Genomic DNA, 25,516 nt, shown 5'->3' on the forward strand with positions numbered 1-25,516 from the left:
ATCTTTATATAATCTTGAAAAGGAGAATTTTTCAATTAGTAAAATCGTCAATAAATCACATTTGAAAAGAAGAAAGCATTTACATTCATAGGTGTCTGCTCTGTGGGTGCTTGCGCACTGTGTCCAGGAAGGAGTACTTTGCATTGTATTAATGTATTTAGCACCCCTGATCGTTTTGACAAGTTGGCTCCTATGTTATGGAGTACTGATGGATAATCTGGAATGACTGAAAGTGAAGACGGAACAAATACAAAAAAAAAAAAAATGGCAGCAGTAATAATTTTGGTACTTATTGCAAAGGCAGCGACTAAAGTTTAAAAAAAACACAAACAGTAGTTTTTGGATCATTTCCCTTTACTCTTTCCAATGCCTTTCCAGTATTTCAAGGTTTACTTTTCGGAAGGTGCACTGTCAAAAGCGACTTTAACTGCTTATGGGGCGATTTTAAATGCAATTATTAATCTTTTAATTATTGCAACTAATTATTTTTTTAAGTCTTTACCAGCCTGTAATAAGATAACTGATCCGAGAGAGAGAGCGAGCTGCAGGCATCCGTCAATATCCCGCCTGCAAGTCAAATAAAGATGAACTTTAACTTACTTCCCAGCTCTGATATCCTTACCTTTCCAAGGAGCAGGTATTACAGGAAGGATCTCTCGGTGCAGTCCGCCTTTCGGGTCTCAGCATCCAGGACTGGCCAGGAGTTTTGGGGGGATACGTTCCCTTTAAGATGCTCTTCCAAAACCGCCAGCCCTGTGGCGCAGCCCTAGCAGAATTTCAATGACTCCTCTTCACAAAATAACGTTCCCGTCCTGTAGGCGTAGGGTAGGGGCAGCCGAGGGAAGGCCTCTGCTCCGCGCTCGAGCTTGGGAGCAGGTTGGTTTTTCAGGATCTGTTTGGGTGTTTCTGGATACCGTCTGCGCCATGCCTTCTGTGGCATTTTGCCTTTAAGAGAAAAGGGTAACTGGGGAAGGGAGAGTGTTGGGGGATTTCATGCTTCTGTGACTCCCAAAGGAGCCAAATCAGGGAATCCTTGCACATCCAGGAAAAAAAAAAAAAAAAAGTGATCAGCCAGTTGATTCTAGTTGCTGGTTTCCTTTCAGTAAGAGGATAATAGGGGTCTGCCACACAAACATACCTGGCGCGGATCGCCTTGCCAGCTCCTGGGGGGTAACAGAACTAAGCACATTTGTGAGAGTAGAATGCACTTTTTAACCAGCATTCAGTGCCACGGTGATTAGCCATGCTGGATGGTCTTTTTAGGGGTTTTTTTTTTTGGCTCGACAAAGTTTTTTTTTAGCACGTTTCACGTTAAAGAAATAGGTAAAAAGAACATGCTCAGTTTAACGAGCTTTTTAATCTCTCTCTCCCCCACCCCCCTAAAAAACATGAAAAACCTAACATTTAAAAAAAATAATGCAATCAACCAAAAAGTTCGATTTAAAAAATACATTGGTCTATAGCTCAAAAGACATAACCACAGTTTAAATATTTTTTGGTGACAAGATCATAGGCCGGCTATGAAGGATAAGAGCGTCGTCTTTTGGCCAAAATTAACGAGACTCAAATATTGTACTAAATGTGCATGGAAAATTAACCTGAAAAAGCCCACGTAAAGGTTGTCTTAGATCAGTTTAGCATTATGTAACGGAAGTGCTTTTGTTAATAGGTTAATGCTTTTTTTTTTTTTTTTTTAAGGATCTTTGTACCTTGCAGCGTACACGACAAGTTTAGATAGGCTTTTGGACCTTGAAAAGTGAGACTGTTGCGACTGGATTAATTCTGGTAGCAAAAAAGACAGCACTTGCGATAACAAACTCTGCGATTGGACACAGCTACTTTGTTTTCTAAATAACTGTAAGAATTTATTTTAAAAAGAAAAGTGAGGTTTTTTTTTCTCTCTTTTCTCAAACTTTAAACCCCGGAAAAAAAAATATGCATTGCTTTTGCCTCTTCTATGAATTCCCAAATTCAAGACCTTTAATCCGATCTTGTTTTTCCAGGATAGCCACAATGATTATTCGCCAAGTATTTGCATGCATTTCTTCTGACAATCAGGTTAATTTGCATATTTTGTTTAGAGTGAACCCTAGACCTGACTGCTTGGCTGGAAGTCTGAGGTAAGCAAGCTTGCACTCTTATTATTTTTTTTTTTTTTTAATAAAGTAGGAAGATCTTAATTTTCTGAAAAAATGGGGAAGAGAAGCCCAGCTGAAAGAGATAATGTGGGAAATGGAACTGCCAGTCTGTAGCTGAGATATAAGCAAATTTAGGGTGAGAGTTAAGGACAATTGAGCTTTGCAAAAAAAAAAAAAAAAAAAATCATGTAGAAAAACTGTCCTACATTATATGTCATGCTTCCTGCAATCACCTCCTCCACTGCAGGCCTGGGCTTTGACTTCCTTTCCAGTCAGCTGCAATTTCAAGCAACAAGAAAGCAAAGTAGGGATTTCACCTTGCCTAGATCAGGCTGCTTCAGACCTGGTTTTGCCCCATTGCATGTGTGGAAATGTAGTCCCACTTAGGAAAATCAGAACTACATCTCCCTGCATGTAATGCGGTAAAGCAGGCCTGAATCAGCCTTTTCTAACTGACCTGGGTGAGGTAGCAACTTTAAAGCAAAGAAACAAGCAGAGAGATATTTCATCTACAAATTTAAAATACAAAGTTTGACACGTGTGCTAGGAATTAACACAATTTAGGACTGGTTTACTTACACTTTTCTCCCAATTCTGTGTCTGCAGGGCGAAGGGGAGGAGCTTAGTAAATGAGGCTCTTAGTCTGGGTTCAGGTGATTGACAAAGGTAAATTATTTGGTTTAGGGATAAAACTGTTCCTTTCTGTGTGACATATTGCCCATAGCCTTTGGTTTTGCGAAATACCGCTGTCTCACAGAAACAAATTTGCTTTAGGGTGCTCAGTTTACTACTATTTTCTTGAGCTCATCCAGTAGTTGTATATCTGTGATTTCACTGAACTCACACATATGGGTCTGGATTATTAGATTATAAGCATACTGCTTTTCTACTATGTGCCAAGAGCCCTGTACAATGATTTTTTTCTAGCCCAAGGCTTTTGCTTAGGGTGCGCAGAGAAAAAAAAAAGTGAGGAGGTGTAAAAATAAAACCAATATTTAATCTTGATCCAATAGGTCAGGAAGAAAAGTTTGAATAGTCCTTATTTATGTATGCAAATCAATGTATTTTGTCTCATTGCAGCAGAACGCAGAAGAAATGCAGAAACAACTGTGTCCCCCATATACTTAGGGTGACAAGCTGAGCCAGTCCTGATTTTATCCCATTGTATTCAGGGAATAGTGGTGCATACAAAAATGAAAGTAAATGAAAACAAAAAACAAAAAAAACAAACAAACTGATTTCAACATAAGTAAACAAAGTAAAGACATAATGGACACTGGGGGCAGAATTCATGCTAAGAACAGAAGAAATGGAAAACTAAATTGATCCCTAACTCAAAATGGGGTTTGAACAGAGTAGGAAAGGACACAGAGCCCATATATTAGAATAGAATAATATAAACCAACTCAAGGATTGTTGATTAGAGTGTTAGGACAATGACTTTAAAGTCCCCTGAGCATCTGACAACGCTGGAAAATACGTTTTGCAGGCAGGATATAACATGTTAATAAATGAAATGAAATCAATTACATCAGTTTTGGGAGGACCACAGATGTTGCTGGGAAATGGGAGTCTAAAATGAAGGCAAAAGACAACAAACATTCCAAACCAGGATGGGACGGAGGAGATCCTGGGTAGCGCAGAAGTGCTGGAAGGAAGCGGAGACCAGCAAAGATATCGCTGCCCTGCAATCTCCTTATTCAATCACTTTTGGATGTTTTGGATCCCGTTCAGGTGCAGATGTTCAGATTCTCACTTGATATATTCAATGATTAACGTTATCTTTAAATATGAAAATAGTTACAAAAATCTGAACCAACCCAAGTAAATGCACAACATTTTTTAATCAGATAGGCATGGGAACACCACTGTCTGTTGCTAAGGGGTGGGAATGAGCAACAGGAAATGGATCTCCTTATTAGAATCTGTTGGATACTTCTTCCAAGTAACCAAGATTGTCAGAGACAAGCTGCTGGGTTCAACGAATCAACATGGCCTCTCTTAAATTTATTTATTTAAAAAAATTACATTTCGCAGGTTACAGCAAAAGCAGTGCTCGTTGTAACCTATTACACGCAAAATTGTACAATACATTACACATTAAAACTTAAGCATATATAAAATTAACTGGGACAAAAACAGGCATATTTATAAAGACAGGGCTAGCTCTAGGCTGGATGGCGCCATCACATCCCCCCCCCCCCCCTCCACCTTTGTTGGGCCCTGCTCCAGGTCTTTGAAGTGGATTAGGTAGGCTTTTTCTGCCCCTTCCCCCTCCCTCACTTTTGCCATGAGGTAGGGAGGAGCAGACTTTCTCCCTTGGGATCTGCCATGGGTCATCACATCCCAGGCCCCTTCCTTCCTCCATGGCTCAGCTCCTCACCAATCACCATCCCAATCGAGGAGTTATTTGGATGGAGGGGGGGGGGGAGTGGCACCAGAAACTCAGGGCACCCGGCTTTGTGGCCCTTCCAGCTCTTAAGGGGGCGGGGGGCAGGAGGGTGGCACTTTGGTTCACCTCAGTTCCCCTCCAGGCAGAGTTCTCTCCCCGCCCAAGAGAGAACCCCTGGCATATGTGCTTGTGGGGGCGGGGGAGAGAGGAAGGGGTGAGGAGCAGTTTTCTCTGGTGCTGTTCATTACTCTTGGCACCCAGTTCTGTGAGCTGCTGTTTATCTTGCTGGGTGATGGCTGTGGCACATTGTGGGGAAGCTGAAAGGGGATCTGTTACAGGTTGCCCGTCACCAAGCTATGAGCAACTCATTGAGGTTAGAGGCTTTTGGCTAGTGGTACTCCTTGTCACGTGGCATCCCGGGCAACTACTCTGCTCCCTTACTCCAAAACCAGGTGTGTGTGTATATGTGTGTATATATATATATATATTAATCCAGTATGTCCCCTTTCTATCTAAGGCTATGACAAACTCAGACTGATACCATCAGTCAGAGGTATGAAAGGATTTCTCTCTAGATTCTTTACAGGGTGTGATAGCTTTCATTGCTCCAACATAACCCTGAGTAGAATGCCATCTCCTGATCATTCTTGTGTTGGTCTAATAAATGGTATCGTGACCTGCAAAGGACCCAGCTTGCTCTAAGATTGACAAGGCTCCTGGAATGCTGCACTAGTACATATAGGAAAAAAATCCCAAGTATTTGTGGCACCGTATCTTCTTTACCTGTCATTAGGGACAGGTTTTATTTTATTTTTCTCCAGGAATTTATCAGTGTTTATTGCAACAAGAACAAAAATATCCACCTGGAAAAATGACAAATCATTTTTTCCCACTGATTTCTCCCCTTTTTATTCCGGTTGTAATAAACAGTGATACATTTCTGGGGGAAATAAAATAAAAACTAAAAATGAAGGTCCCTAGCTATTTAGAAATAAGCAAACAAACCTGAGATCATTGAACCACACAAGAAATGTGAAATAATAGGAACCCAGCACTTCTTGTCACATCCCTGTTTTTATTAGTGCTTTTCCCCCTTAAAACAAAATTGGTTATGTATTCACTTCGTCTGTCTATGTGTACACATTATCTCCTGAACTCTTCAGCCTTCAACAACCACATTTTTAGGATAGGTTATATCTATTAAAAAAAAAAAATGCTAGAAACCAAAATAACATTTTCCCATAAAAATGTATGGATCTAGCCCAAAAACGAGAAAAAAAAAAAAGCACGAATTGCTCTGCAATTCTTTTCTTACTTGTTTCACTTGTTAGGTGTGAACAAGTTGCTGACTCTTGGTTACGCTTTGCTCTGCCACTCATGAGTGGTATAGCCATCCATCATGTAATGAAAAAGCATGTGAGCAGCTCGTTAAAGTGATATATTGCCTGCCTCTCGACAAGCTTTCAAGGAAACATCTAAAAAAGACAATTCAATCTGACACCATTTCAAATGCTTACCTAAACTGAGCCTTACCCGGAGAAATTATCAATAGAAGGGGTCCCTAATACGTGAGCTCTACTGAATGTGTTAATTCATTATCAATTGTGTCCTTGCTTCATAGACAGGAATTACTTTCCTGCTGGTGTTAAAAGTAATGGTATGGATTCTCTTATTATCTCATTGCAGACCAGTTATAAAAAATGTGATTTTAGGAGATTTGAAAAGTAATTTAGCTCAAGAAAAATTAGGCTTCACCTCCATTTTATGTGTCATCGCTCAATACTATTTTATATATATTCATCTTCACTTTTTTTTTTTGCTATCTCTCCCTTCTGCTTCACCTGTTTGGCATAGCCAACAGCTTTCAGCTCTCTGCTCCTCCTTGGTAGGTCCTTATTTTATTTGCCTCTCCGGTGCTTTTCTCTTGGGAAATAATGACAAAATTCATAGTGTGACTGAAGACCATCATTTTCTTCCCCTGTGTTCAGGAATTCCATTATCGGGCTTTATAGTCACAATCTGCTAGATCTAGCCTATGGATATATTTTTTTGGGGGGGTGGCTTCAGACTTAGTCCGCTTGCGCTCTATCCTTCTGCTCATAAGGTGAATTTTGAAGAACAAACTATTCACAAAGCATCTTCTGTTACTAACAGACATGGCCTGAAAAAGCCTCACCTCTAAAGCAAATACATGATACATTTTTGTTAGTTATCTGTTCTAAAATATTCATTAAATATATTTAACAATTGTAAGATCCACAAAATGCATGTTTTGTTTCTGCCCTAGTACATTTGCCTCTTGCTCTTCTAGCATGCTGACAACAGAATTGCTGCTACTTCAGGTATCTATAACTAAAAGCAAGGAATATGGTTTCTAAAAAACATTTTAAAATACCACTATTACATGTACAAAAGGCCCGAGAAATCATAAAGGAATTAAATAGGCCACACAATCCTAGAGACCAAACACAAGGAATATTTTATGATCCCCAGTGCACAGCCGTTTGAGCTAGTCCATCATTCGCTATTAGCTCAATTAGACATCTTGTATATTTTGCTAATGAATTTTGCACAAATGAGTAGGATAACTGTTTCTTTTTTTTTTTTTTTTTTTAATACAGGGAGTTTCCAGTTCTACAAAATATTTTTTCAGGGAAAATAAATTGATTGCAAAAAAATGTAACACTGTTTCTGCGTAAATTGTATTGCAGACTTTCTGAGCAGACAGGATGAGAATGAGAACAGTTCCAACATCTGGACAATGGGAGGTCATGCACAGAGAAGCATTTTGTGTGTCTTGTCAGGTAGCCATGATGGCAAAGGAGGCAGATGGCCAACAAGTGCAGTATCCGCTTTCCATTTCATGAACCTGGAGAAAATGTGGTGGTGGGCAGTAGCACCCTACATTAAAACAATTTGTTCATTCCCTTTGGAGAGAAAGCAAAACAAAACAGAATCCGGCTTAGACAAATAGTTCTTTATGTAGTCTTGTGCCATTGAATTGAAGAACTTGTTCTCCTGGATTCTGCAATGTTTGCTTCCAAAGCATGTTTGCAAATTTGCCTGAAGTCAGCTGAGATATATAATATAAAGTAAAATGCATGAACAGCTTTTGGAATCTGGGCCTTTGAAAATCCCAGGGATGGAGACAATAAGGAAGGATCAAGTGACTGAGCTGCATGGCAATGGTGACCATTATGAAGCCATGAGCAAAATGTGCCCTCCAAAATATGAAAAGCAAGAGAGAAAAGACTCTCTGGATCATTTTCTCTCACAGAAGGCTCTTCTGACTTGATTTCTAACATAGTAATATATTAATGTTAGCAGAAAAGGACCAGATGGTCCAGTCTACCTGGCAAGTTTCATATGGTAATATCTGCCATGCCGTGCAGGTTACCCCCATGTTTCTCTTAAGGGTAGCAACTGCTGCTCCATGCAGTTATTCCCATGATAACCCATAAAAATTTACTGCTAGCAACATTTTTACTGGGTGATGAGCCTTCTTGAAAATTCAGACAATGCTGATGTGTTTTTCTTATGGACTTGCCCTTAGAAGCAGTCTTGTGCTTTTTCACTTATGTCTGTGTATCAATACCCCAGACTGTAAAAGTCAGGGCCCATGTTGGTTGTCATCGGAATCCAATTCCTCTTCCACCCATCTCCACCCCTACACCGCTTTCAAAGCAGAGAGTGATGTTGTAGTTGTGTCAAAAGCTTCAAGGCTTATTGGTTAAGGGTAGTAATCCCTTGTCTTCTGTTAAGAGTATTATTTGCTGCTCCATGCAGGTTACCTCCATGCTTATCAGTTCCCCAGATCGTAAAAGTCTGAGCCCTTGTTATTGTTTGTTGTCTGAATCCAACTCCTCTTTTCCCCCCTGCCATTCAAGTGGAGAGCAATGATGCAGTTGCATCAAAAGTATCAAGGCTTATTGTTAAGCGTAGTAACCGCCACACTAGCAAGTTACCCCCATGCACCCTTTTCTTCATTTCCATCCCCTAGCCTTTAGAGATCCACAGAGTTTATCCTGTGTCACTTTTAATTCTTTGACTGTTTTCATCTTCACCACCTCCTCCTGAAGGACATTCCAGGCATCCACCACCCTCTCTATGAAGAAATATTTTCTGTTGTTGGTTCTGAGTCCTCCCCCCTGGAGTTTAATTTTGTGACCCCCTAGTTCTACTGATTTCTTTCCAACAGAAAAGGTTTGAAGTTTGCGCATCATTAAAACCTTTCAGGTATCTGAAGGTTTGTATCATATCTCCCTTGACCCTCCTCTCCTCCAGGGTATATGTATTTAGATCCTTCAGCCTTTCTTCATAGTTCTTCTGATACAGACCCTACACAATTTTGGTTGCCTTTCTCTGGACCGCCTCCATCCTGTCTCTATCCTTTTTGAGAAACAGGCTCCAGAACTGAACACAATACTCCAGGTGAGACCTCACTAAGGACCTGTATGAGGGCATTATCACCTCCTTTTTCTTACTGATTATTCCTCTTTCTATTCAGCTCAGCATTCTCTGGCTTTAGCTATTGCCTTGTCACATTGCTTTGCCGCCTTCAGATCGCCAGACACTATCACCCCGAGATCCTTCTCGGTCCGTGCACATCAATCTTTCACCCCCCACACATACACATACAGCTCTTTTGAAATACCGCATGCATCATCCAGATGCATGACTCTGCACTTCTTAGCATTGAATCACAGCTGCCAAATCTTCGACCACTCTTCACGCTTTCTTAAATCACTTTTCATTCTCTCTACTTCAGGCGAATCCACTGTGTTGCAGAATTTTTTATCATCCACCAATAGGCAAATTTTACTTTCTATTCCTTCCTCAATGTCACTCACACAGACATTGAACAGAGCCGGTCCCAATACCAATCCTTGTGGCGCTCCACTTAATACCGTTTTCTCTTCAGAGTAGGTTCCATTTATGATTACCTGCTGTATCCTGTCAGTCAACCAGTTTGTAATCCACTCCACCACCTTGGCGCTGATTCCCAAGCTTCTCATTTTATTCACAAACCTCCTATGCAGGACTGTTTAAAAAGTTTTTCTGAAATCCAAGTAAATCGCATTGAGCACTCTTCCTTGATGTAATTCTCTAGTCACCCAATCAAAAAAAAAAAATCATTCAGATTTGTCTGACAGGACTTTGCCCTGGTGAATCCATGCTGTCTTGGATCCAGCAACTTACTAGATAGTTCACTTTTCTTTCTTTCAGCAGAGTCTCCATTAATTTTTCCACCACCAAGGTGAGGCTAACTGGCCTGTAGTTTCCAGCCTGCTCCCTGCTACCACTTTTGTGAAGCAGGACCACCATTATAAGTTCTCCAATCTTGTGAAACCACTCCCATTTCCAGGAATCTATTGAACAGGTCTTTCAGTGGACCCGCCATGACATCTCTGTGCTCCTGTAGAATCCTGGGATGTACCTCATCCGGCCCCATGGCTTTGTCCACTTTCAGTTTTCCTAGCTCTTCCTATACATTCTTTTCTGTAAAAGGAGTTGTCTACCCCATTCCTATCTATGGTCTTGTCAACCAGCAATGGTCCTTCTCCAGTGTCTCTTTACTGAACTTAGAACTGAAGTATTTATTTAATAATTCTGCCATTTATTCATCTGTCTCTGCACCTTGCTCCTTGTCATCTTTCAATTTCACTATACCACTTCGGGCCTTCCTTCTTTCTCTGATATATCTAAAAAATGTTTTGTTGCCTCTCTTTACCTCTTTGGCAATCCTTTATTCCGCTTGACCTTTTGCTTTCCTGATTTCTTTCTTCGTCACCCTCATTCTCACCAAGTATTTTCCCCTGTGTTTCTCTTTTTGGGACCTTTTATACTTCCTGAATGCTGTTCTTTTTGCCTTTATTTTTTCAGCCACTTCCTTTGAGAACCAAATTGATTTCTTTTTCCTTGTACATTTGTTTATTTTTCTAACATTTAGATTTGTTGCCTTTGTAATAGTTCCTCTTAATTTGTCCCACCGTTGTTCCACCTCACCCATTTTCCCCTAGTCTTCTAGTTCTTACTTCAGTTACATCCCCATTTTGTTAAGGTCCGTAATTTTTAAATTCAGAACGCGGGTCTTTATGTGACGTCTCTGTATCTTATTTGCAATATCAAACCATACCGTCTGATGATCACTGGGTACCTGTCCAGACATTAGAGACATTATCCCCATTAGTGAGCACTAGGTCGAGTATCACACCCTTCCTCGTGGGTTCCATTCCATTTGTTTGAGCAGAGCCCCTTGAAGAGCATCTACTATCTCTATACTTCTTCCAGATTCTGCAGAAGGGATACTTCATAAGAACATAAAATATGCCATACTGGGTCAGACCAAGGGTCCATCAAGCCCAGTATCCTGTTTCCAACAGTGACCAATCCAAGTCACAAGTGCCTGGCAAGTACACAAACATAAGATAGATCATAAGCTATTATTGCTTATTAATAACCATCATAGCAGTTTATGGATTTATCCTCTAGGAACTTATCCAAACCTTTTTTGAAACCCAGTTATATTAACTGCTATAACCACATTCTCTGGCAATGAATCTCCAATGAACAACACTTCTCCCTTCTTTCCCACCTTTTGGATGTCTTTCACCAGATCTTGATCCAGGTGTTCAGTTTGGGTTGGAGGCCTGTAGACCACACCAGTGTAAATGGAAAAACCATCTTCTTTTTTTAAGATAGCCCATAATGCTTCCTCCCTACCCCATGTCCCTTGCATTTTGGTTGCATTAATATTTTTTTTTTTAACATAAAGTGCTACTCCTCCCCCTTTTCTGTTCTCTCAATCCTTCCTTAACAAGTTATAGCCTGGAATGGCCGTATCCCAGTCAGCCTCATGAAGCATGTCTCCATAATGGCAACAATGTCCAAGTCCGCCTCCACCATTAGAGGTTGCAGATCTGGGATTTTGTTGCTCAGGCTACGAGCACTTGTGGTCATAACTTTCCAGCTTCCCTCCCTTGGTTGGCTGATTTTCATAGTCACCTTTTCTGCTCTTTTGCTTAAGTATGGAATGTTGAGCTGATTGATTTTATTTTCTTCTCTCACTTCCTGTATTGCTTGGGTGTGGCATTCCAATTTTATTGGACATCTTCTGCCACCCCTATCTTTCCTAAGTGATGGGAGTTATTTTTAGATTGTGTGAAGAACTGTTATGTGCAAGTGGGAATAATAATAGTGGGACAAGGCAATCACCAATTAATAAATAAAATGTGGATCAATATTAATTCACAATGGGTTAACATGAGATTTATTTCAAACCATGCTGGTTTCACATGCTCTTTCTCTTAAGTCTGTTAATAAATGTCCAGTTGAAATAGGAATAGGAAACATTTGCTAACAGCTGAGAAGGGCCAGTGTCTGAACTGTTGGTGACTCATACAGTAGCAGAAACCACAATTAAGGCATAAATCTTACATAAAACTGTTATCAGTTTTATGTAAGGGCCCTGCCCAAAAGTTAACCTGTTTGCAATGTTATATGTAAGGGTTCTGCCCAATGGTTTCCTGTTTAATTGTAAACCGATACGATGTGTGAACGGCTATCAGTATAAAAAAGACATTAAATAAATAAAATAAATAAATCTACTGCAATTATGAGTACAAAATAAGACTAACTGAATTTGCAACATCTGGACTAGAGCCAGAAAAGGATAGTATAAAGTTAATTGTAATGAACTGCATCCTTTTAGATTATATGAGAGGGGGAGCAGTACTAGCTGTCCTGTCTATGGTCTCCAGGCCTGCATCTCCCAGATTCTTCACAGATATGTTGTCTTGCAAAATGGGAGATTTGTGAGGGAGGTATCATCTTTATAAAGTTTTATTATCTCTTTATAAATCTTTATCTTTTAATATTATGCTATCTGCTTTTTTCTGATTTATGCAATATTGCTGTGATGCTGTTTGCCTTTATTGATATTCATTGTGATACTTTCTACCTTTGATTTTTATTATATTTTACAATATTCAGTAAACAAAATATTTGCTTTTACCAGTTTGTGCTTTGTGTTCTATGATGTAATATACTCCCCACTCAGTCCACCATTTACACCATCCTGTAGTTTAAATGGCTGAAGTTTTGCACTTAGGATCTTCTTTCCTAAGTACTGCATAACTATGGGAGACGCTATCTGTCCGATTGAATATTGTCAAGTTGGGCTCCTGATGAAGCTTCTCAAGTGAAACTTCGGCAGTGGTTGAGCCTTTCAGAAGTGAGCCTTTCAGAAGTTCCGTTTAGCAGTTTGACCTTTGGAGAAATGTTTACTGTGCTCTTTAAAGTTCCGTATCAGCAGCCAGACCACGTAGAAATGTTTTCAATGCCTTAACATTAATACGTTAGAATATCAATCATTTATATTGCACTTAAGGAAGAGAATCTAACATAAGCACTGTATAAATTATCTTCCCTTAACAAAGACTCTGGTTAAAACCCCAAATGATTGAGAAGACCGGGCGATCTCTTTCAAAGTAAGAGATACGCTGTCTGGCTTGCTGATGCAGTTTTAATAAGAAATAATCATTACATACATTGTATCCTATTAGCCTATGGGTAAACATTTATTGATTAAAATAGTTTTTTGATTCCCCCATTTTTCTTTTGATTTTGCTCATGGTCAAATGTAAGCCATCCTTAGTGTATAGTATTTTACTGCTCCATACACAACCCCAGTCTCCAATATTTCCAAATCTGCTTTCTGTCACCATGTTTTCAGCCATGTATTAAAATTTTCTATATGGCTTATCATTTCCTTTCCCTTTCCATGAACAGGTAATATTTAGAAAAGGCAATATTCTTTATCATGGGTTTAGTCTCCTTCCCCAGATACTGGAAATCTTTCTGTACTGCTTGGATACTGTTTCTCGCAAAGTTGTTGGTCCCCAAATGGTTAATATTGATATTAGAGTCTTTACTTTCTTCTATAATTGCACTGATTATCTGGTTTGCTTTTCTACCAGCTGAAGCTCCTGGAAGGCATTTCATTTTTGTGTCACCTTTGAAAAGAGATCCCAGGTTAGTTCCTCTAATGCTTAAGTCTCCTATCAGAAGGAGCTTCCTTTTATGAGGTTGATAATGTTAAAGGGTTTTTGGTTGCATTGGATGGCTTCTTTCTTTAGACGTCCACTTATTGTCTGTTAGAGGAGCTGCTTCAGTTTCCAATGCAGAGCAGGCATTATGTAAGGGTATCAGTGTGGACAGAGGATATCTCTTTACCCCAAGCCTCAAACACCAGAGCCCACCATTTTCCTGGATATTTAATTCCTCTACTTCTCAGTTGAGGAGACTGGGTGTCTCTGGGTCACAAGTCTTGTTCTACCAGAGCTCATTGTAATCCATTTATTCCTGGATATTTGATTCCTTTGTGGGAGTGGGGGCAGATATAGGTACAAGCTCTTACTATCTTCCTTTTGAAAAACGAAATGTGACATAAAGATTAGGGATGTGCAATCATTTTTCCTGAATAAGGCAATTTCAACGAAATTGCCTAATTCAGAATGGTTCGGGAGAACCGAAAAATGATTTAATTGTTTCCAAAATTTCAGAAAAAATTCTTTTTCGGGTTAGTGTGCGCTAACTCCTGATAGTGAGCACTCCTGATAGTGAGCATTAACGTAGCAGAGTTAGCACGCACTAACCTGAAAATCAGGGCCCCCCAAAAAAACCCCACGAACTGCAGGAAAAACAAAATTCCCATGGGGGACCCCGAAACAAAGCAACATGATAAAGCAACCCGAAGCACATCTCTAATAAAGATTAGCCAAAAAATACTCTCTTTACAGCTATATAAAATACATTTTTCAGTTGGCAAGGCCTATTCCAAACAATGTAGCAAAGAGAACTATTAATAAATATCAGCTGGAGAGTTTTGATCTACAAGAAAGTTCACTGTGAAAATATACAGATGGAATAACCCAGGTTAATAAACTCAGATGCAGGAGAAAAGGATTAAAAAGCAGCAGAAAAAAGAACACCTTCTAAAAGTACACACTAAGGCCTAGATTTTTCATTCCACTATAAATATAGCAGAATGAAGAGTCATGGCCAAAAAGGGGGTGTGGGGGGAGATAGTGTGCATCAGACTGTCCGCAGTGCTACTGCACCCAAAATTTAGTTAACCCTGTCCTAACCTCTCCCCTTTCCCTCATTTTAATTTTAATGTTGTGATGCGGTCATTATCGCGTGCGTTAGGGCAGTATAACACGCGATAAGGCCCTAACGCATGCGATAATGGCCCATTGCGTTTTGAAAAATGACCCTGTAAGAGAGGGAAATATATTAAAAACTATTCAGGAGACAAGGATTTAACCGCGGAACTCAAAATCTTCTAAAGTTCACACTAAGATAGAGAGGAAGATAAATATATTGAAACAAATCACTTAGAAGATTGCAGTGCTGTATGCTTTTGAATCAGGCTGCACACTGAAAGTGTGCCTCGATCTGGTTAGGACAGGTTTTACTTTTTTCTTTTCTCTTCTAGTACATTTGGTACACTGGCTCCTCCCCTATAGAGATAGGGTTGTACAATGGACTTCTAACTCCATTGAATCCATGTTATACAACGGAAGGGTAGGAAACTCTAGTCTTCAAGTGTCGTAAGCTGGGCTGTTTTTTAGGATATCCATAATGAATCAGTATGATATGCATGTAATGGAGAGGATGTATGCTAATGGATCTCATGAATATTCACTATGGATAGCTTGAAAACCCAACTGGCTTGCGGCACTCGAGATCTGAATTGCCTACTCGTTATACAATTTCCCTCAGCAGCGGTTGTGCTTTGCTTGGATTTTGTCGAGTTTTATAATGAGGCTTTGCAATTTCATTGATCCAAGTGCTTGCTTGATCAGTGCTCACAACGAAGAAGGCCTCCCAAGTACTGAGTGAATCCCAGGTGCCCTTCTCTTGCAGCAGGAGTTCTGTCACTGCAGCTTTTCAAAAAACATTCCTTTGGGCAATCTTAAAGGAAAGAGAAAATAAAATTTAGATTTAAAAATGGAGGAAAATGAAGAAGGGGATGAAGATTGCTTCTTTCACCTGCGTGCTGTATTTCCAATAATGCTAAGCTGTTATTAAGCCATCTACTCAAATCAGGTACCAGCATCTTTTTGGGTGAATGGGTAGTACAGATGCTTAATTCAGTTCTTGGACATTATTCTGTGAAATATTTGTATTTTGTATTCTATTTTAAAGTGGATTACTTTCAGGTATTAGAGTATTGTCCTGTCTCCAGAGGGCTCACAATCTAAAGTCTGGATTCATCAAAATGCTATATATATAGCAGAAATAACACCTGTGCTAAAAACAAATGGGCACGGTTAGGCTAATTTCCTGTGAAGTGCATCACATAGGCAATTTTTGTGAAGCGTGCTATATTACCGTGTCACACTTCATTGTCGCATCATGTGTGCATTGATTTATGCATGGCACGTTATTTCTGTCTGCTTTTTCTTCCTGTAGCTGCTTCTTTGAGGGTGTTTCTAGGCATTGGTTAGAGGAAAGGAGATTAGCAATATCTGAGTGCATTGTCCTATTCTTTTCTGTTCTCATCTGTTTTCCTTTACCTTTGTCTCTTGTCTTTATGTGTGTGTGAGTTTTTGTCAGTTTGTCATGTTTGCCTGTCTGTCTTTTTGTGTGTAGGAGTTAGGAGGAGTGGTGGTGGCAGTGGTGAGGATGGAACATGAGAGGCAAGGGGAGAGAGGAGGAGGGAGAAGAGGAGGAGGGAGGATGAGGGCAGGAGTGCTAGGGAAAGGAGGAAAGTAGGAGTAAGGTCAGGGACAGAAGTAGAGATGGGGAGGGGGAAGGGATAGGAGGCGGCGGAAGGGGGAAGGGGATAGGCAGGTGAGTCCAGTGGGAGGAAGATGACAGACTAGGGATAGAAGAGAGGGCAAAGGGGAGGGGAATTGGTAGGCCAGGTGCAGGAAGGGATGAGAAAGAGAGGGCAGTGGGAGCAAGAGTGAGGAAAGGGAGGACACCTCTCCAGAAGCAAAAGTGGTACCCCATTCTGGCAAGCAGGCATCAGGGTGTGTTTGTCTGAGGGCATTGAAGTTCAGCCTGGAGGACAACGAGATGATCATCGCTGGGGTCCTGGAACATTATGCCATGCTCATCAGCAATTGTGAGGCCAAGAACTCGAGGGCATCCAAGGGCCAGATCTGGCACACCATCGCTCAGGCTATCTCCCAGCACAACCTTGTCCAATAGTGCTAACCCCCATGGAAGATCGTCTCGTGGCTGGGACTGGATGTGTTCAAGAGCATGGATGAGCGGCTGGACACTATGTGAGCTGCAGCTGGTAAGTTCACCTCCCCTGTAAATTATAAGGCTGCTACAGTTGTTTACATCATTTGGCATAAGATGCTCACATACATTGAGATGCAAATTGCACCTCTGTTACCAAATGGTAAATGGCAACATCTTGCCATTGGTACTTATGTCTTCTTTGTTTCCACAGCTCTCACCCACGAAGCTGCCGGTCCCTGTCATCAAGCCCCAGGGACCAACAGCACAGCAGCACTTTTCCAGGGCCCCTTGCTGATGGATGCCCAGACACAATTCAGCGAGGAGGAGGAGCAGCAGCAACATCCTCAACAGCCCATGCTGATGCTGGAAACCCTTGACTCAGCCAGCCCTCTCAATGTTATCCTAAATATCTCTGGCTTAATGGAGGAAACAAGGCCTGCAGTAGGAGCCAGTTGAGGCAGTGCAATCTCAGGTGAGCACAAAGGTGGACCCTTGGCCCAAGGTGGGGTTGACGCTACCCATAGGGCAAGTCCTACGGGTCCCCATTGTCAGGAGGCGGAGCTGACTAGGAGACGGAGACCAACTGGAGCTTCGCCAATACCAGCCCACGTTCCCTGCAGGTTGAGCCCTTGGGTGCCGGGGCCGGCTGGTCTTAGACAGGCCTCCAAAAGACGACTCCCAGTTGAAGAAGTGGTAGGTAGCCAGGGACCAGCAGAGGTGTCAGGAAGACCAAAACAGGTCCGGACGAGTCAGGGATCCAGGGACCTAGGCGCTAGGGACGGCCAGGAGCAGGAACAAGCGACGCCCAGGTAATAGAAGGCTGGAGCCTGAGAGGGCCAAGTCCAGGAAGATACCAAAGGTGTGGTCAAGAACAGGCTGGCGTCAGGGCAGGCAGCTGAGCTAGGCAAGGTACGGAGTTCAACAGAGTGTGGGGTCAAAGCCAAGGTCAGTCCAAAACACAGTCCAAAATGTAGCAAGGGTCAAGGCCAGAGATCAGTCCTGAGCGTGGTCCAGACATAGCAGGGGTCAAAGCTGGATCAGCCTTGAACATGGTCCAAAACATGGCAAGGGTCAAGTCAGAGATCAGACCTGAGCGTGGTCCAAAACGTAGCAAGGGTCAAGCCAGAGATCAGTCCAAACAGGGCTAGGAAGGGACCAGGAACAAAGTCAGGAACAGGAACCAGGAACGAAGTCAGGAACAAGCAACGAGCACACGACAAGCGTGGAGACCTGTTGCCAAGGCAAGGAACTAGTGGTGGACCCTGCCTTAAGTAGCAGGGCTCGGTGACATCATCATCCAGGGCCGTAGGATAGTTTCCCGCCACGGCCCCTTTAAAAGACGGCAAGGCGCACGTTTGCCTAGAGGACAGCAGTACGCTGGACAGTGGCGTCTCCCCACGACACACGTGGGGAGACCTGCCAGGAGCTGGGGAGGTCCGCAGTGGAGCCAGCAATGGCCGAGGAAGCAATAGAGGCTCAGAAGCGTAAGTGGCTGCCACAGCCATGAGGGAGGACGGGCCAGGACTGGAAGCTGGGCGCAGGAGGTGAGTAGGCCCGTTCGCGGACCTGCTGCGGATGGGACATGCAACAGCAGGCGCTCAGCCGGAGCAGACCATCAGCTCTCTCATGCCACTGTTGGAGGCCCAAATTTCTGTTCATGCCATGACCAGCACAGCCCCGGCACCAGCACCAGCACCAACACAGGTGCTGATGCATGAGCAACTGCACCGGCTTGAAAGAAGGCATGGGATACACTTCTACCAGATATGGGCCGAGCTAGTGTGACTCAGGAGAGCTATAATAGTCACACCCAGGCCCTGCGAGATCAGTCTGTAGCACACACGCAGGCTCTAACTATGGTGGCAGCATCATTTAATAATATGACCAGCATCCACACTCAAATTCTGTAAAGGATGTCCGAGCCTCCACCTATGTCTTATTCCTGCATCCCAGGATTCCACTTTTTGCAGCAGTCCCCAGCCTGAGAGATGCCCCAGTGGTGAGCCCCCCCCCAAAGACATGTGCCACAAATGGCAGGCCACCCCATGGCAAAGAACCATGATGAAGCAGAGGTGGGGGCATAGAATGCCAACTAAGAAGACTTGTCCAAACAAACCTAGCCGGCCTCTCCTACAGAGTTCCTCTGCTGGCTAGATAGAAGAAGCCTGCTGGGCCCAACCTGACTACAGAGTTCTTGTTCCAGCTTGCTGATGAGGATGGTCTACTGTCTGCCAGGATTGTCCTGCTGTCAACTTCTAATGCCATCCTCGATACTCGGCCCATCCAGCCTCCAGTCACAGTCCAGCTGCTGTCTCTTCTCTTCATGTCTCATCTCTTGTTCCATGATGTTGGGATATCTTATCTCATCTCCTTTCATCCTCCTGCTACCTCCTTGCTTGTTTCTCATCTCCTCTCCTCTTATCCTGCTGCTGCATGCATGCTGCTGTGGCTTCTCCTGGGGTTCCTGTCTCCATGCTGCGCTCTCCAGTCCTGGTCCTGCTGCCTGCTACTTCACCTTTGCTGCCCTGGCCCTTAGGCTATCCCCTTGAGTGCACTCTTTCAGCTTGGACTGTCTGGGGCCTTCTTGTTGAACCTTGCTGTCTTGGGCTTTAGGCTGTCCCCTTGAGTACTCTCTTTCAACATGGACTGTTTGGGGCCTTTTGGTTAACATCACATAGTTGTGCTGCTATCAGCTCTAATATTAGAGCTGTACTGTAGCTATTGGGGTGCTCCTTCTGTTTTTTATGTTTTTTGCTGGAATCATGATTGTGCCAAAGGATAAGATGATAATACTGTATATATGTAATGTTGCCATTTGGAACAATGTAATTATAGGTATACATTCAATGTGCTGTTCATTTCAGTTACAATGTCATGTGCAATTTGATATCTTGCCCTTGCAGAATGTGATTAACAAAGATGTTGGTTTTCTTTTAATCTTTTGATGAAATGATGTATAATAAAGTGACCACAGGTTTGAAAGTACACTTTCTGGTTATCTGTTTTCATTGTGTGTTTTTTGTCTTTAAGGGTTCATTAGGTCAAAGGTTTGGGATCCACATGAACTTTCATGCTAGAGTGTCATTGGCCATTCCAACTAGGCACTTTGCAGGCAGGCAAGATTATATGGCCTAGGGCAAACAACCAAAAGCTGATTGTATTCTCCCAAGGAAGACAGCAAGAGCTAAACAGTCAATGACGTAGTCAGGCAATGCAGAGGTCTGGGCTTGGAGAGAGGCATTGACGTAGTCAGGCAATGCAGAGGTCTGGGCTTGGAGAGAGGCAGCGACGTGGTCAGGCAAAGCAGAGGTCCGGGTTTGGAGAGAGTCAGCGACATGGTCAGGCAAAGCAGAGGTCCAGGCTTGGAGAGAGTCAGCGACGTGGTCAGGCAAAGTAGAGGTCATGTCCAAGGAAGTAGTCCAATGGTAGAAGGAATCAGGAACATAGGAGCAAGGAGAACTGGAACGGGGAACACGGAGAACAGGAACCAGGAACGCAGGGAGGATCACCAGGAGGCAACGAGTACATGACTAGAATGGGGACCTTTTGCAAAGGCAATCCTAGGGAGTGGAGCCCTGCCTTAAGTACCGGAGCTCCGCTGATGTCATCATCCGAAGCCACGGCCAAGTTCCTGCCGCGGGCCCTTCATAAGTTGTAGTGATGCGCGTGCCTAGGGAGGGGTGTGGCGCTGAATAGCAGCGTCTCTCCATGGGCCACGTGGAGAGGTCTGACGCGGAGCACGAGCACAGGGATCCATAGCTGAGCCGGACGTACCGGGAGTGTCCCAAGGATGGAGTCGGCGGCCCACCACCGCCAGGGACGAGAAACCAGGCACTGGATTCAACTGAGAGAGATGGGGCCGGGCCACGGGTATGCCGTGGCTGGCACGTGCAACAGTACCCCCCCTTTATGCCCCCCCCTTGGAGGTCTGGGTTTGCCCGGATGGGCTTGATCAAATTGAAGGAGGAGGGTTTTATCCAGGATGTTACAGGCTGGTTCCCACGAATTCTCTTTGGGGCCGTAACCCTCCCAGGAAAGGAAGTATTCCCACCGGCGGCCCCTACGGTGAATGTTAAGGATTTCGTGCACCTTGTAGGTAGTGTCTGTCTCCGCAACCAATGGAGATGGTTCAGGAGCTTTATGTGAAGGCCAGGATAGGACTACTGGAGTGATATGTGGAACGTATTATGGATTCCCAATGTTGGTGGCAACCGAAGTTGATAAGTAACTAAGTCAACATGACGTATGATTGGAAAAGGTCCAACATACCTTGGCGCAAACCTTTGGGAAGGTATCTTAAGCCGAATATACAGAGTAAACCAGACCTTTTGGCCAGGAAGGAACTCAGGGGCCGAGCATCGATGGATGTCCCCATAATTCTTGGCCCGGGATTCGACTTGGCGTAAACAAATATTCGTCTGATTCCAAAGCGCCTTGAGGGCATCAGCAGTAGCTTGTGCAGCAGGAGAGGGTACTGATAATGGTATGGGCAATGGTGGTCGCGGTTGCTTCCAAAAACAATGGAAAAAGGTGATGTACCTGTGGCAGCAGGAATATGGGAGTTGTGGGAGAACTCTGCTCAAGGAAGGAGTTCGGACCAATTGTCTTAACAGTTGTTTATATAGGCGCGGAGGAATGCCTTTAAGGAGTGATTCATTCGCTCAGCTTGTCCATTGGCCTGTGGATGGTATGCTGTTGTTAAACTGATGTTAATGCCAAACTTGTTACAAAGGGAGCGCCAATATTGGGCAACAAATTGTGGACCCCTGTCAGAGACAATGTCCTTGGGCAAGCCAAGTAATCAGAATATATGGCAAAAGAACAGGTGTGCCAATTCGGGAGCAGATGGTAGGCCCAGAAGGGGAACAAAATGGGCCATTTTGGAAAATCTATCTATGGTAACCCATATGACCGTGTGACCCTTAGATGGTGGTAGGTCTATGATGAAATCTGTGAAGTGATTTGCCAACGGTTCTTCGGGAGCTGGAAGTGGCGCTCAACAGAAAGCCCCAGTCAACCGACTGGGGCTTTCTGTTGAGCGCAAATATTGCAGGAATGGACATATGCTTTAGCATTAGAGACCATAGCGGGCCACTAAAAGAACCGCTGGAGCAACACTAGAGTTCGCGCTCACCCTGGGTGACCGGCGAACTTGGAGTCATGCGCTCACCGGAGGACTCTTTCCTGGAGTCGCCGGGGAACAACTGTTTTCCCAGCTGGAACTGGGTGAGTTGCAGATAAACAAATGCAGGTTGGGTCAATAATGTGACCGGGTTCCTCAGGAGTATCTTCTGGTTCAAAAGAACGTGACAGGGCATCTGCCTGAAGGTTTTTCCCAGCTGGACGATAGCAAAGCTCAAAGTTGAATCTAGAAAAGAACAGAGGCCATCGGGCTTGATGGGTATTAAGATGCTGGGCATGGCTCAAGTGTTCTAGATTCTTGTGATCCATGAATACGGTGAACTTATGTTGAGTGCCCTCTAGCCACAGGCACCATTCTTCAAGGGTGAATGTAATGGCAAGTAATTCGCAACCTCCAATGCTGTAATTTTGTTCCACTGAAGAGAATTTGTGAGAGTAGAACGAGCACGAGACTAGGGATCCAGAAGCAGAACGTTGGCTCAAGACTGCCCTGGCCCCGATAGCAGAGGCGTCCACCTTGACCTGGAAGGGGTAGTTCGGGTCTGGATGGTGCAGACAGGATCCTGCTAGAAAGGCATCTTTGAGGCGATGGAAGGCAGTAATGGTTTCCGGGGACCAGTTCCGGGTGTCTTGGCCCTTGTGGGTCAATGCGGTGAGAGGAGCTGCCAATGTGGAATAATGTGGAATGAAATAGCGGTAATAGTTCATGAAACCCAGAAAGCATTGTAACGCTTTAAGGCCCACCAGCTGTGGCCAGTCTTGGATTCCTTTGAATTTTTCTGGGTCCATAGAGAATCCTTGTTGTGAAATTATGTACCCAAGAAAGAGTAGACTGGATTTCTCAAACAGGCACCTATCCAGTTTCGCGAATAAATGGTTTTCATGGAGACGTTGAAGAACCGTGCAGACATCGGTGTGGTGTGTAGCCAGATCCTTAGAGAAGGCAAGGATGTCATCAAGATATGCCATGACTTTAACATATAGTAAATCTCTGAAGATTTCATTAATCATTCGTTGAAACACTGTGGGAGAATTGCAGAGGCCAAAGGGCATCACCAGATATTCGTAATGCCCATCTCTGGTGTTGAAAGCTGTCTTCCAAATGTCATCAGGGTGGATACGCAACAAATTGTAGGCTCCACGCAGATCTAACTTGGTGAAAATAGAGGCACCATATAGTCAATCAAATAACTCAGAGATTAAGGGCAACAGATATTTGTCCTTGCGGGTGATGGCATTTAAGCCGCGGTAATCGATACATGGTCTTAGGGATCCATCTTTCTTCATAACGAAGAAGAATCCTGCACCGGCAGGAGATGTCGAAGGACGAATGAACCCCTTAGCAAGGTTCTCTTGGATGTATTCTGTCATAGCCTTGGTCACTGGAAGAGATGGAGGATAAGTACGCCCCCAGGGAGGCGTAGTCCCAGGCAGTAGGTCAATAGGACAGTCAAACCTCCAAAGAGGTGGTAGGTGGTCTGCCTTTGCTTTGAAAAGACATCTTCAAAATCTGCATAGGGAGCTGGTATTCTGGAGGAGGTGGTTGCCAAGGAAACCACAGGAGAAGGCACCACCTTTTGTAGACAAGTCTGATGTCAAGTGGAACCCCACTCCACCAGCTGGAGCAATCCCCAGTCGAATTGGGGGAAATGACATTGGAGCCAGGGTAGTCCTAAGACTAAGATGGATAGATTTCTCTAAGACCAACAGTTTGATTTCTTCAGTATGAAGGGCACCAGTAAGGAGTTGAACAGGTTCAGTGGTTAAAGAGATTTGACCAGGTAATGGTTCTTCATAAATTGAAGTAATATACAGAGAGGTCTCCAAAGGACAGGTATTTATACCCAGTAGTTGAACTAGGTCCTTGAGAATAAAATTCCCTCCTGCTCCAGAGTCCACCAGAGCAAGAACTGGAAAGGACCGGGAGTCCCAAGTCAGGGTGACAGGCAAGGACAACTGAGGGGCCGGAGACGTTGTGCCCAAATTCAGGACCCCAACTGAACTTAGGCTGGGTAGTTTCCTGGACGGACTGGGCATGCCTGTAAGTGATGGCCAGGTGCTCCACAGTACAGACACAGGCCTGTTTGTCTCCGCCGGAGGCGCTCTTCCGGGTACAGCCGCCCATGGCCCAACCTCATGGGTTCTTCCATCTTAGCCACAATAGGGACCCTACTGGAGGCAGGGCTAGTGGCTGGTGGAGAGTGGGAGCGAACCTGAGAGGGCTTCTTGGGCATCCACTTCTCCTGGTGGCACTCTTGGAGACAATGATTAGCTCGGCCAGTTAGATCAATGAGATCCTCGAGAGAGGAAGGGAGCTCCTGAGCTGCCAATTCATCCTTCAGCTGTGGGGAAAGTCCATCCAGGTAGATTGCTCATAGGCAGTCTTCCTGCCAGGAGAGGTCTGTAGCAAAGGTCCGGAATTCGATCGTATAATCAAATAAACTTCTTTGCCCTTGTCGAAGATGCAACAAATTCACGCTTGCCACAGCGTGCTGCCCAGGATCGTCAAAAGTCCGCCGGAACACGGTCATGAATTGAGACAGTTCCTGTAGGAGCGAATCCGATCGCTCCCATAAGGGCGAAGCCCAAGCCAACTCCTTCCTTTCAAGACGGGACAAGATGAAGGTGACTTTCGTGAGTTCATCTTGAAAGATGGAGGGCTGCAGAGCAAACTGCATGTAGCATTGGTTGATAAACGCTCTGCAGAGCTTGGAGTCACCATTGAAACGAGGTGGATCTGGAAAGGCCAGCACAGCTCTGGGAGTAGAGGGAGACTGCTGTTGGAGAGAGGAAGCTGGTACTGGTACTGAATTGACGGATAGGGCATCAAGCCGGGCATGAAGACGCTCAAGGGAAGAGGCCAACGCCTCGAGAAACTGTTGCTGTTCTCGTACCTTTGAAGCCAGGCCAGGTATAGCCTGGAGGGCACACGGCTCCACCGAGTCCATGCCCTTTGCAACCTGTTGCACCGGAGATGGACTCCTGGGCCGAGGTGGGGTTGTTGCTACCCGTAGGAGGATCCTACAGGTCCCCACCGTTGGCAGGCGAAGTGGGCCGAAGGACGGAGGCTGGCTTGCGATTCACCAATACCAGCCCTCGTTCCCCGCGGGTTGAGCCTTTGGGTACCGGGGCTGGCTGTGCTTAGGTGGGCTTCCGTATGTCATCGTCGATGGATTGATCAAAGGGTCAGCCCAGAGGCAGCAACAGTGATGAGAAGAACTCTGTACTGGACGAGGCGGAGTCCTGGAGACCCGGGCGCTAATAGGAACAGAGTCAGACAGGAGGCGCCCGAGCAAGAACAGGCCGAAGCCTGAATAGGCCACGTCCAGGATGTAGACTGATGGAGCATCGTAGGCAAGCTAGAGTCAGGGCCGGCGGCATATGAACATAAGAAATTGCCATGCTGGGTCAGACCAAGGGTCCATCAAGCCCAGCATCCTGTTTCCAACAGAGGCCAAACCAGGCCACAAGAACCTGATAATTACCCAAACACTAAGAAGATCCCATGCTACTGATGCAATTAATAGCAGTGGCTATTCCCTAAGGAAACTTGATTAATAACAGTTAATGGACTTCTCCTCCA

The 25,516-nt window shown here is 44.1% G+C and overlaps 1 long non-coding RNA gene across 1 annotated transcript; it reads left to right on the top strand.

The window, feature by feature from the left end:
- The first annotated feature begins 781 nt into the window (after nucleotides 1-781).
- LOC115089511 lies at nucleotides 782-4,107 on the top strand. Its single transcript, XR_003856130.1, has 4 exons — nucleotides 782-876; nucleotides 2,082-2,120; nucleotides 2,745-2,804; nucleotides 3,219-4,107. It is a non-coding gene; the product is annotated as an uncharacterized LOC115089511 (long non-coding RNA).
- The last annotated feature ends 21,409 nt before the right edge of the window (nucleotides 4,108-25,516 follow it).

Source organism: Rhinatrema bivittatum, chromosome 4 (assembly GCF_901001135.1).
Source record: "Rhinatrema bivittatum chromosome 4, aRhiBiv1.1, whole genome shotgun sequence".
Lineage (NCBI taxonomy): Eukaryota > Metazoa > Chordata > Amphibia > Gymnophiona > Rhinatrematidae > Rhinatrema > Rhinatrema bivittatum.